Consider the following 13,395-nt stretch of genomic DNA (forward strand, 5'->3'; position numbering starts at 1 on the left):
CTGTCCCATTTGTTTTCAGTACTGTGGCATACCTGTATTAAAATGTGTATTATAAAAAACATGGAACATGTATAGAACCCAGATGGCTTAGTGGTAAGTCCAGTGACCATGGTGTGCATGGTCCAGGGTTCAAGACCTGCAAGGGTTGTTGATAATGTCATTTAGGACTGAATCAGGCAGTTGTAAGCAGGTGTAAATGTGTTTTCATGACAGTAAGCAGCAGGTATACACAGTTAAAAGACATGTATAACTTGCAGTACACTTGAAATGCCCTTCTTTGGTAATCCTGCTGATGTTATTCATTGTGACATACCTTTGGGGAAGAATTACTTCAGTAATGTCTGTGGTGTGTACTGCTGTAGTATATGAAACTAGTTAGGTAGGGGTTCAAATACCAGATATGACAGGTGTGTGTGTGTGACTTGTATCCCCTGTAGTGATGGTTGTAAGTGTGTGACACCTGTGGGCAATGTGGAGGGAGTTTTGCATATATTTTATGTTAGCCGTACTCTATATCACAATGTCAACCATACAGGGATAACAGATGTACATTAACTGTGAGGCTGGGGCACAAAGCCATACCCATACATGTGACATCAAGACCAGCCAACCACAGTTAGCAACCCCACTATTACCCAGAGCACACGCTCACCCATGTGTCATACGCACACACATGCCTAGGCAACAGCCAATATGTGGGTAGTACACTGCATATTGGCCACTGATAGTAACTATGCAGTGATAGCAGTGGGCTACAGAGGGCATGTCACCCTGGCCATCTGTCCAATATGCAAGTACATGCACACAGTACACCTCCATCATGTTCCCCAATGGACAGCTGCACCACCTATGGTGCCTTCACATGTGACTCACAATGGACATACCATGCCTGACAACATGCTTACAACCACTTTACAGTGCCTTAATCACTTTGTATCCATCAACCCTTCTTCTGCCTAGCAACAAAATAAACAACCTCTGCTAGGCTTGAACCCAGGACCATGCACACCATAGCCAAACTGGTTTACCTCTAAGCCGCCTCTGATATGCATAACCTTGCTGTATTCACAAACATATCATCCAGCCCAGTCATTCAACCGTACAGAGTATGTATTCTAACATGCAAATGTATGTGTGTGTGTGTGTGTGAAAATATATTAATGTCTACATAGATACAAATGTATATATATATATATATATATATATATATATATATATATATATATACATATATGAGAAAGAGAGCGAGAGAGAGAGAGAGGGGGAGAGCTATATAGATAGACATAGATATCAATATAGATATATATATAGATATATATATATATATCCACATATGTGTAAGCAGATATTTATATCTATATAGGTATATACGGACATACATCTGTAGATAAGGTGTGAACATAGCAGAAACATATATGTTCACATGTAACATGAATGGGGTTGACAGGCACAAACAACATACATCATGCACGAATAGGTACCCCCCCCCCCACAGCAAAACATATCTGACCTGCAATACACTACCAACTGTTGCAGATCCCATAACCAGGACCTTACACAACAAGGCCACAAGATGTTAACAGTACCCCATCCCACCTGTATGATGACAGGCTTGTATCAGTAACAAATCATGCAGTACAGTCAGGCTCATAATGACTCCCATTTTGCAGTGTTCTGTTACCTTTGTTAGCCAGAGTCCAGTACTGTTGGTCTGTAGTACAGAGATGTAGAATTCAAACAACAGTGGTCCCAGGACTGAACCCTGAGGAACTCCACCTGTCACTTGTCTGGGGATGGATTTGGAGACAATTACACCTACAGTTTTGGTTCTGTCAGTAAACCATGTGGAAAACTTTCGAGTGGCATAGGGATGGATGGCCGGATTACAGTGTTAATCTATGTTTCCAGACTGGTGTTTGGTATTGAAGGGCTTGGCAAGGTCCACATAGGTGTTTTGGACTGCCTTACCCTCTTCAACAGCTATGTAGACTGAGTCAAAGGAGACAATCCATTTCAAGAGGCATGACTGGCCATCCATGAGCCCAATCTGTGTGGCGTCCAGTGCTTGAGGGTTGCCAATGTCTGTGTTCCAAACTTCCCTGATAATGCATTCCATGGTCATGCAGATCAGGCTCATCACACCAATGTGACAGTAGTTCCAGGCATCCAAGGTGGATCTTCCCTTGTGGAGTGGGATAACTGCAGCTGTGTGCCACTCAGGATGCGAAGTTCATAGGTTCATAGGTTCATACTAGGCTATCTGCCCTAGGGCATTTATAAGCCTAGCCAGAGTGTGTATGGCTTTCGCCACCCATATTAAATTAATTTTGCTATGCCCTTTTTCAAGGTTAGTATACTGTGCCTCTGTCTAACAGTGACACAGAAGTGATACCCGGGGTAAACCTACAATCTCCCATCCACTCATCAAGATCCCTCTTGAAGAGAGTCAATGAGGGACTCTGCCTAACCTGGACTGGGATTTTATTCCAGAGTGAAAGGAGCCTCTGGGTTATGAATCTGTCCCTCCAACATGTCCTATTTATTTCAGTGCTGAGGTTCAAGTCCCTCGAGCGTGTAGCTCGATGGGATTTGGATTTTCTGAGATGCAGCATGTCCATTAATTCCGGGTTGGACATGGCTTTATAAGTCAGGCACAGATCGCCTCTGAGCAGGCGGTATGCCACTGAGTAGAGCTGGAGTTTCTTTAACCGGCAGCATACGGCATCTGTTTAAGCTCCTTGATCCTCTTGGTGAGGTACTTTTGGGGTCTTTCCAGTTGCTGCAGGTGTCTGGTAAGGTACATCCCAAAAGGGCATTGTACTCAATTATGGGCCTGATGAGGGATGAGTAAAGAGGCACGATGACCTCCCTGATCTAGATGTGAATCCCTTCATGATTAGGTGGGCTATATAAAATGTTTTTCTAACCACTTTGGCCACGTGGTTGTCAAATGAGAGATTGCTATCAACTTGGGTCCCCAGGTCCCTAATTACTTCTTCTGTACTTAATAGATTACCACCTATGTGGTAATTTGTGGGCACTTTGTTTTTGCCAAAGGGGATGACTATACACTTTTTGGCATTTAGCTTGAGGCCATGGCTCTGGCACCAGTTGTCTGTTTCTATGAGGCCCTTTTGGAGGATGCTTGAGTCGGCTGGAGAGTCTATTATGGCACCCAGTTTGCAGTCATCTGCGAACTTGGTCAGCCACAGTCCTTCCATGTTGGCCTATACCTCTGAGAAATATATACCGAACAAGAGAGGTCCCAGGACTGAGCCTTGTGGGATGCCACTTGTAACTGATTTGGAGTCTGACATGGCTCCAGCTATTCTAACCATGTGGGTTCTGTCCTTGAGCCAGTTTGCAACCCATCTAGTGACATAGGGGTTTATATTTAAGCTGGTGAGCTTATCTATAATGCCCGAGTAGGGTATTGTATCAAAGGCTTTTGCGAAGTCCAGGTAGGCTGTGTGGACCACTTTCCCCTTGTCAATGGCCTTGGTGACTGTTTCAAAGAAATTGACCAGGTTCAAGAGGCAGGATCTGCCCTTAACAAAGCCGAACTGGGTAGGATCCAGTGTCTGCAGGTCCCCGATATCTTTATTTATAAGGTCCATGATGATCCTTTCCATAGCTTTGCAGACCAAGCTAGTGAGACTTATGGGGTGATAGTTTCCAGGATCCGTTGAGGCACCACCTTTGTGGAGAGGGACCACTGTTGCTATATGCCACTCTTTGGGTACATATCCTGTAGTAAGACTGAGATTGAACAGTAGTTTTAGGTTTGGGTTTAGCTCTTCTTGGAGTTCATGTAGGATGCAGCCCGGGACACCGTCTGGTCCCATTGATGCTGTGTTTCTTGCTTTGGAGAGGGCAGCTCTTACCTGAGCATCTGAGATGCCAGGGGGGCAGCACTCTGCTGGGATAGATATTAGCCCTTTTGGTGGGAGGGGGTTTGCGCTGAACCTGTCAGCTAGGATGTTGGCAATGTCTGTGGGTTCGGTGTATTTTTTGTCATTTTGGACTAATTTTGAGCATATCTGGGAATTCCCACCCAGGTTCCTAACATAACCAAAGAAAGCCTTGTGATTATCCTTAGTGTCCTGTGCAATTTTTCTCTCAAAGCTGGCCTTAGACGATTTTATGAGTGCCTGTAGTTTTTTGCTAATACTGATCAGAGATGCCTTCCCTTTTTGGGATTTTGCTCTATCGTGTATTAGCTTCCTCCTTCTATTGTATAGTTTGTTTATGGCTGGGGTCCACCAGACAGGACATCTGCCTTTGGAGGATTGGGTCTTGGTTTTATTTGGGATTGCATGATCCATGCATTCCTGAAGGTGTTCATAGAATGGGTTTATAAAGGATTTTGCGGTCTGGGTCAGATATCCACAGGCCCGGGGGCTTTGAAGGATTCCACCTTGGTTTTGAGGAGTGTGAAATTTGCTTTAGAGAAGTTTTTCACTGTGGTTTTCTGGGCATGGGGTAGGGTCAGGATGTGACTATCCATAGCATTTGAGTTTATAAATTCTAGGAACCTTTGGGCTAGGGTGTTGGAGCTAGAGTAATGCTCCCAGTCTATGGTTGGGTAGTTGAAGTCACCCAATATAATGGTGTTTGGAGAGACCTTCATATTTTCCAGTGTTCTCAGGAAGGCCGAGTGGGGTTCCTGGGTTTGGGAGGGTGGTCTGTAGCAGGCTATAAACTGGAAGGCAGTTTTACCCACTGTTAGTTGCACATGGATAGTCTCTGATGCTTCGTGCTGTGCCACCAACCTGGAGGTGTAGGTATCTTTGACGAATATTGATATTCCCCTCCTTTTGTCGTTCGGTCCAAGTTTTGGGGCTGAAAAGCATGGTATGAGGTATAACCTGGTAGTGCTGGGGTGCTCTCGAGAGCCTTGAACCAGGTTTCTGTTACTGCACAGATATCGATGTTCTCCATGCTAAGGAGAGTTTTGAGTGCGTGCATCTTGAGGTTTAGACTTCTGGCGTTGAGTAGCATTACTCTTAGTTTCTTATCCCTTGTGATACCTATGGAGGTGGGTTTGTCTTTTGAGCCTTGCCTAAAAAAGGCACTATGGGGGTAGAAAGAGCCTTTGCCAATATCCGAAAGCCCAGGGGTGACAGGTACAAGCCATCCCTAGCGAAGCATCATGGCTTGTCGAGCATGTCATCCCAGGCTGACAGGCATTGGATCCCCTTTGAATGACACCAATACTTAAGCCAATTGTTGAAATTGATAATCTTGTCTTCATACTGTGGCATCATTCTTGGTGAGGGTAAGATGCTACTCAAGGTCAGGGTCATACCGGCCTCGGCTACATGCTCAGAGAGCTCCTCTATGTCTCTTTTCATGTAGTCCAGGGAGGTACGTCTCAGGTCATTCACACCAGCATGGACAATGACTGAGTCATATTTGTACTTGCCTTGGAGTGACCTGAGTGCTTGTGTTATGTGGCGGATCCTAGCGCCCGACAGGCAGCTCACCATGACCTTCTCCTTGTTCAGCCTGGTGAGTGGGACGTCAGTGTGCCTGATGATAGAGTCACCTACTACAAGTGTATCAGGTGTGTTGTTTAGCCTTAAGGGCTGTGACTTTTCGGCACACTGGCTTTGTGATCTATGTGTTGCACGTGTTTTGTTTTGGGGTAGCGTTTGCTTGGGTGTCTGCTTTGGAGGTCTCTGCTGCTTAGGCAGATTTTTATTTAGAGCCTCCGAGTATGTTTTTGTGTGTTTATGTGTATGGTTTGCTGTCGTGGTAGGTCTATGTGAGACTGGAATTGTAGTGAGTGTGGTTTCCTTCTCCTCCTGACTGGTTACGCCAGTACTGAGTTGAGAGAGCTTAGCCTCCAGTTTGGCTATATGGTTGCATCTCTCACATATATTGGAATTTGTTGGGAGGAGGAGAGGGTTGTCTGTGTACATGAGGCAGTTGTAACATTGCCTCAAGATTCCCAGATTCACCAGCTGGACTGGAGAGGAGATTGACAACTGACCTTTGGACATGCTAGAATAGTATTGGGAATTTCTTTATAATTAAAAAAAATGACCAATGGAAAGCAAGGTACTCCAGGGGGAGTTTGTGAGGGTGTAGTGCTTTACACATGACAGTCTGGTCCCATAGATGATGTATTCTTAGATGTGGATAGCATGGTTTCTGCCTGTGTGGCCATGATTACTGGCCAATGGAACTCTGTTCATATTGCTGTGGCCCTTTTGGGGGTGAGAGGGGATGACTGTGCCACTAAACCAATCCGCCAGGATATTGGCACAATCCGTGGGAGCAATCTATGTAATGCCATACTGTCATAGCTCAAAGCATGTCTCAGCATTGCCTGTTAGATTCAGGACATAACTATAGAATGGTGTATGATTGTTTGTGTAATCTGTGGTGAATTTAGTTACATAACCAGCTTTGGAGGATTCCATGGGGGATCTCAACATCTTCCTGTGGCTGATAAGGGAGTTGTTTGCATCCTTGGAGTATCCTTTTTGCTTCAACAGTGTCTACCTTTTTATTGTATACTCTATTAATGACAGGAGACCACCAGAGTGGCTTGCTTATTTGGGAGGTGAGCATTGTGGTTCCATGTGGGATGTCAGGAACCATGCACAAGTGGATGTGCTCATACAGTACCTTAGTACAGGATTCATCTGTAGAAGTGTCAGCTCCTGTCTCCATGGGTGTCACAAACATTGTCACTTCTGCCTTGTGTAGCATGAAGTTGGCTTTGGGGAGGTCTTTTATGGACAACTGTATATACATTCCTTTCACATGTTCACTTTGATTAGCCTATACTGGGATTACTGTGGTGAAACCTCAGTCTCATGTACAGTTGTGATGGCTTAGTGGTTAGTTACTGTGACTATAATGTACAGTGTCCTGGGTTCATGACCTGCAAAGGAGGGGTATTGTTGTCCGGTCATACAGACTAATTGTGGAAATTAGGTTGGTCACACTTAATACAATTGACAATACTGCTGATGTCAATCACTGGGGAGTACACCTTTAGGGAAGAGAGTACTCCTGAAATCTCTGTGGTGCATGGTATAACAGTGTAATGCTGTAGTGTGATATAGAACTCTGGTATGGGTTCTAGTCTCACACATGGGAGTTGTGGATTCTTTGGTTCTGTTCCTATGCCTGTGTAGAGAGTACTGCATGTTTGGCTAGGCACACTCACTACGATTCATTGGCCCTACTCTGGCAATCCTGCTGATGTCACCCACCTAGAAATACACCTCTGGGACTGCTGTAACTCAGTAATCTCTGCAGCATGTCCTGTAACTGCGTAATGCTGTAGTGTGATAAACTAGTTTGGTAGGTGTTCTAATCCCAAACCTGCCAACTGTGTGTGTGTGTCTGTCTGCCTGAAAAGGGAACAATGCTTTTTAGAGTACTCACACTCCTTACAATTCATGTACTCAACTTTGGCAAGGCTGCTGATGTCACCCACCTAGAAATATGCCTCTGAGAATGCTGTAACCCAGTAATTTCTGTAGCGCATCAGGTAACTGCATACTGCTGGAGTGTGATTTAGAACTGTGGTAGGGTTCCATCCACAACCATGGCAGTTATGTATGTTTTGTGTGTATTTCAATATCTGTGTAGGAAGCAATGCATTATAGCCTACTCACTCGCAGGACATTTACAATGCCCTACTTGGTAATCCTGCTGATGTCATTCCTTGTCAAATACACCTCTGGGGAATGCGTTCCCTAGTAATCCTCGTAGTGTGTTCTATAACATCTTCATGCAGTAGTGTGATATAGATCTTGGTCATGGGTTCTATACCCACACATGTCGGTTGTGGATGTTTTGTGTGTGTCTCACTGTCTGTTTTGTGAGCAATGCATTTTGGGTTACTCACTTGCAGGAAATTTGAAATGTCCTACTTTGGTAAACCTGCTGATGTCATTCCTTGTGAAATACACCTCTGGGGATGGAGTAGCCCAGTAGTCTCTGTAGCACATGCTATAACTGCATAATGCTGTAGTGTGATAAACTAGTTAGGTAGGAGTTCAATTCCAAGACATGGCAGGTGTGTGTTTGTGTGTGTTTGTCAGTCAAATCCTGTGTGGAGGTGGCTGTGAGTGTCTAACCACTGGACATGTTGAGGAGTGGGTTTTGTAGTTTTCCTATATGGTGGCCATATTATATGTCACAATGTCCACCTCACAAGGATTACAGATTTCAATCAGCCAAGAGACTGGGTTGGCAAGCCATACCCTTACATCTGGCAAACGGCCTGGTGAACAAAGTAAGCAACCCTGTTATTACCCAGAATAAGGTCTGAACCCATGTGTCATACACAAACACACTTGCCTAGAAAAATTTCGCTATGTTGCTAGTGCCCTGCACATTGTTGACAGATAGTAGGCATGGTGTGATTGCAGTGGGCTGCAGAGGGCATGGCACCCTGTCCAACAGTACAATAGGCACATAATTGCAGACAGTGCACCTTCACGATGTTCCCCACTGGACAACTGCAACATATGTGGTGCCATCAAATGTGATCCACAAAGGACATACAATGCCTTACACACATGCCCTGTATGGACAGATGCCATTGATACCAGGGAATACCTGTATCATGCTATCAATGCAGGTGCAGGGTCAACCTGCTGTCTGTTAGCAGGTCCTGCCACACCAGGCCAGGATTGGCACATCTGATGATAACGGTCTGTGTACATGACATGTGCCAGGCAAACCAGGTACACTTAAACATGTCACTGTACATTAATGTGGGACGTGCACATCCCAGGCAATGTCCATGTCAAGGACTATCAAACACAGACATGGCATGCATTGCAAAGCAATGGCCACACACAATAGTAACCAGGATGACAGGATGGTTAATACAATACCCATCTGTGTGAGACATTGCAGACACTATGCCCCTGAACAACACTGCAGACCATTGTCAGGTGGCCTGATGCCAAGGATTACCCCTCACCCAGCCTTGTACAGCCATCTTGCACAGCCATCCACTACACACCCATGAAGCAATGCACACACGCATGTCAGTACTGGCACCTTGTGTCTGCATGTGGGGTATGATGTTCCCAACCACAGTCACACCCAGTATAACTCCCGCTGGCATACTGACTGATGTCAGACACATTCACATAACCCCTGTGGTGCATGTAATACCTGTGCGTTACTGGAGTGTGGCAAACTAAGTAGTTAGGAAGTGTATTTGTGAGCCTGCCAAAGTGTGCCAATGTGTCTGAGTCCCTTAGACAGTGTGGCTGTGTTGACAATGACATCTGTTCATGTGGACAGCCATGTGTGCTACACCTAATGTATGTCTACTATATCTCTGTTGCAGATGTCTCTCACCAGCACACATATATGTTCTTACAGCACACCAACATGTCAGCTATGTGGCACATGGAGTAACTGCATGCACTTGTAATAGTAATGGCTAGTCAGTCAGGGGTTTGAACTCCTGTACTGGGAGGTGTGTGACAGAAGGTGCTTAGGTTTTAGTCTCCCAGCCCTTCTCTGATGTACTTTGCCTCTGTCTGTCCCTCCCACACACTCTCTGGTGGATGTTGAGATGTCCACCTGCTCAGCAGCAGCTTGTGTTTTGTAAGTGATGGTCATGATCAGGTGATGGCCTCTCTACCAATTGCAGTCCTCCTCTAGCTGATTGCATGTGGAACAGCTGTGGTGACATTTCCATAGCCAATTGCATGGAAACACAGTACAATATCTAGGAACATCATGTTGGTGTTTGCACATGACAGTCGCTGTGAGTGGAACCTGGATCTGGTGTTTGGTAAACACCATCACAGATGAAATCTGGATATTCCTCAAACAACATACACAGTAGAAAATAGCCTAAAGACAGGAGGGTGATGTGCCAGACATGACTACAGCATGTAAGTGTAGCCATGCTTCATTCAGCCTACTGCCAATTTAACAGGTTGTGTGTGGTAATGGCAAGTCTGCATGTTTTAATAACTGACAAGACAGTGCTCTGTTTGTGAAGAAACCCCCATCTGTAGTGTCATCTGTGGACTGGTCAGTGTGTGGAACCATTTGTTTCTTGTGTTACTCACAGAACACACATCTGTGAACTGCAGAAGCACAGTGTGAGGATTGCAGTCAGTACACGGTGACCATGATGAGAGTTACTGCCATCGCATCCCTGATTGGACATACGTCACATGAAACAGTGGTATGACAGTCACTGTCTGAGGTTATCACAGTGATATGCCAATAATGGGCCACTGTTCATAGCTGCAGTCACAAGTCATCTACGCTTTGGACAGATGTCATGCAATATATATGCATGTGTTGTGCTCCCTCTGCAAATGTATGACATCTGTTGTCTTGGGTTGATGGTAATATCTATGCATGCTGTTATAAGTAATCCTGAATGCTGTTGATTATTACCAAGCCTTATCTGTGTTAAAACTGCAACACTATAGGCTGTATGGCATTGGAGGTCCTGGCGGAACCACCTGTCCCACTTCAGCTGGCCATGGCATCAGGCACCAGCACCTCCGGGGCCCAGCCTTGGACCTCCACCTCTGTTGGCTCTGCACCACCTTCGGGTGGAACTGCCACTGAGAATGGGTCTTGCCCCCCTGGGAGCAGGTCCAAACAGGAACTTGTCAGCTGTCGTACGGTCCAGGCTGTGGTGCATAGGGAGCTCAATAAGGGGTTTTGAGGCCAGCTACACTAGCTCAAGGGCAGAGTGGCACATTTAGAGGGTGAGCCTGACCCTCCAAGACAGCCCCTAGCACAGCCACCTTTGGGGCTGTGAAGGTGCAGTGGTGGCTGCCCATGGGTGGGGAGCACCATCACACTATTTCCATTAGGGGGGTCATGGGTTTGTGACTGTCAAACACCCCTCCCCGTCCAAGGTGTCCCCCCCTCATGTGTTATATACCGCCCCTGTATGCTGTCTTGTCTGTCTTGTCCGTCATCCTACCAAACCTATCCTCCACGAGCATATCTACTCTCCTTCCCCAACATCCCACTCTCACCTTACAAAAATGGAAACAAAAGGCCAATCTGTTCCCAGAACAACTTTTGCCCCATACATAGCTGTCCATTTCACACACGTGTCCACTGGACACATGTAACCTTTTTAATTTGCATCACAACATACTACTGGTGTCCTCACCCCTCTCTCAGGCACACGATCCTGGTACGCACATGATTCCCAAAGGTTCCAGGTACATGTAATGCAGACGTCCCCAGTGTACACATGACACTACCGGTCCCTCTATGATTACCCCATTTAACATTTTAATGATGATGATGTTGCACATAGAACCTTGCAAGAGTACAGTGCCCACATAATAATTGGACAGGAACTGTTTTGTTAATGTAAATAAAATGCTCAAAGTAATGTATTTGGGCAATGTACAAATGTTTGCGTGTATTAATGACACATGTCTGTATGAGGGAGACTTAATATTACATAGAACAACAACACTACATAATACAGGAGTTGCTGGTGTTTTCCTTTTCATTCTTTTTTAATGCTTCATTGTCACATGGTATGTTCTTTATATATCTATATATCTATATATCTATCTATATATATATATATATATATGTATGTATATATATATATATATATATATATATATGGACATAAGCACACACACATACATCTACATAATGAAATACATTTCCTATACTGTTGAATGACTGTGCTGGATGATATGTTTGTGATAACATCCGATGTCTGTATATCTGCCATGGCTTAGTGGTAAATCACATTGGTTGTGGTGTGCAGTGTCCTGGTTTCGAGCCTTGCAGAGGCTGTTTATTTTGTTGCTGGGCAGAAGAAGGGACGTTAGATATGGAGTGATTAAGGCACGTTTTAGCAGTTGTGAGTAAGTGTGCATGGGTTTGCCTGATGGTAAGCAGTGTTTACTTTTGGTGGCAAGTTACTTACACTTAGTCACCTTCTTGATTGCTTAACCTGTGTAGGCAGGGCTTACCCCTGTGCAAACAGGCTGAAAACCGCTCATTGCTGCTTAAAAGTGCCTACTCCCGCTCACCCCCATGCTAGTTTCTTTAAAAGAAAGAAAAAAAGGGCTGATAGGAAAGTGGTGAAAAAGGGGCACAAAGAGGGAAACTCAGTAGGCAAGGTAGCTACGGATGTGCAGGAAGGGTGTAGGGAAGGTCCATAGCTATCCATTTCTTCTACAGCAATAGCTGTGCATATGCAATAAATTTGGCGGTACATTTGGACACTCACAACCCTGAGAGGGGGTGAGGACAACAATAGTATGTTGTGATGCCAATTACAAATGTTTACATGTCGAGTGGACATGTGTGTGAAATGGACAGCTATGTATGGGGCATGCTTTTTTTGTGGGAACAGATTGCCCTTTTTTTCTTTTATGTTTAGGTGAGAGTGGGATGTTGGGGAAGGAGAGTAGGTATGGTTGTGTAGGATGACAGACAAGACAGACAAGACACATACAGGGGTGGTATATGACACATGTGGGGGGGACACCTTGGACAGGGAGGGGTGTTTGGAAGTCGCAAGCCCATGAGCCCACAAATGGATACAGTGGGACTGAGGTCCCCATGCATGGGCAGTCACCACTGCACCTTCACAGCCCAGAAGGTGGCTGTGCTGGGGGCTGTGTAGGGGGGGCAGGCTCACCCTCTAGTTGTGCCACTCTGCCCTCAAGCTGGCATAGGTGGTCTTGAATCTCCCTGTCGAGTTCCCTACACACCATGACCCAGACCATACCACGGGTGACAGGTTCCTGTCTGCTCCCGGGGGGGCCAAGCCCCATCCCCTGCGGCGGTTCTGTCTGAAGTTGGTGCAGGGCCAACGGACAAGGAGGTCCCAGGCTGGGCCCCAGATGTGCTGGTGCCTGGTGCCATGGCCAGCTGAGGTGAGACAGGTGGGTCCAATGGGACCGGCCTTCCCATACAAGCTATGTTGTAGCATGTTTAAGGCAGATATGGGTTAGTAATAGTCAACAACATTCACAATTGTTATAACAGCATGCATAGATATTCCCATTACCCAGGGCAGCAGATATAAAATAGTTGAAAACCAGGCAGAACACATGCATATATGGGTAAACAGTGGCCATTACAACAACATGCAGGTTTCATTGATGGCAACAGGCCACCAATATGGGTACATTTTAACATGACACATGCATAGAAACAGATGTGAATATTTATAAACCAATAGGACATATGTCCCAACAAAGGTTAGGAGTGTAGACATACCAAATGAGTTGTGTAAATCAGTTATTTTTGCACATATGGTAGAGGTGAGAGAGAGAAAGAGTTCAATTAACAACTAATAAATCCTTGTAGTTTTCACAACATTCATAGTCACTGCAGTGGTCTGTCCCTTACATGAATTATTACACTACCAAATGGCGTTTTATTGTA

The sequence above is a fragment of the Protopterus annectens genome, chromosome 6.part0 (genome assembly GCF_019279795.1).
Source record: "Protopterus annectens isolate FY-2018-M chromosome 6.part0, PAN1.0, whole genome shotgun sequence".
Lineage (NCBI taxonomy): Eukaryota > Metazoa > Chordata > Ceratodontiformes > Protopteridae > Protopterus > Protopterus annectens.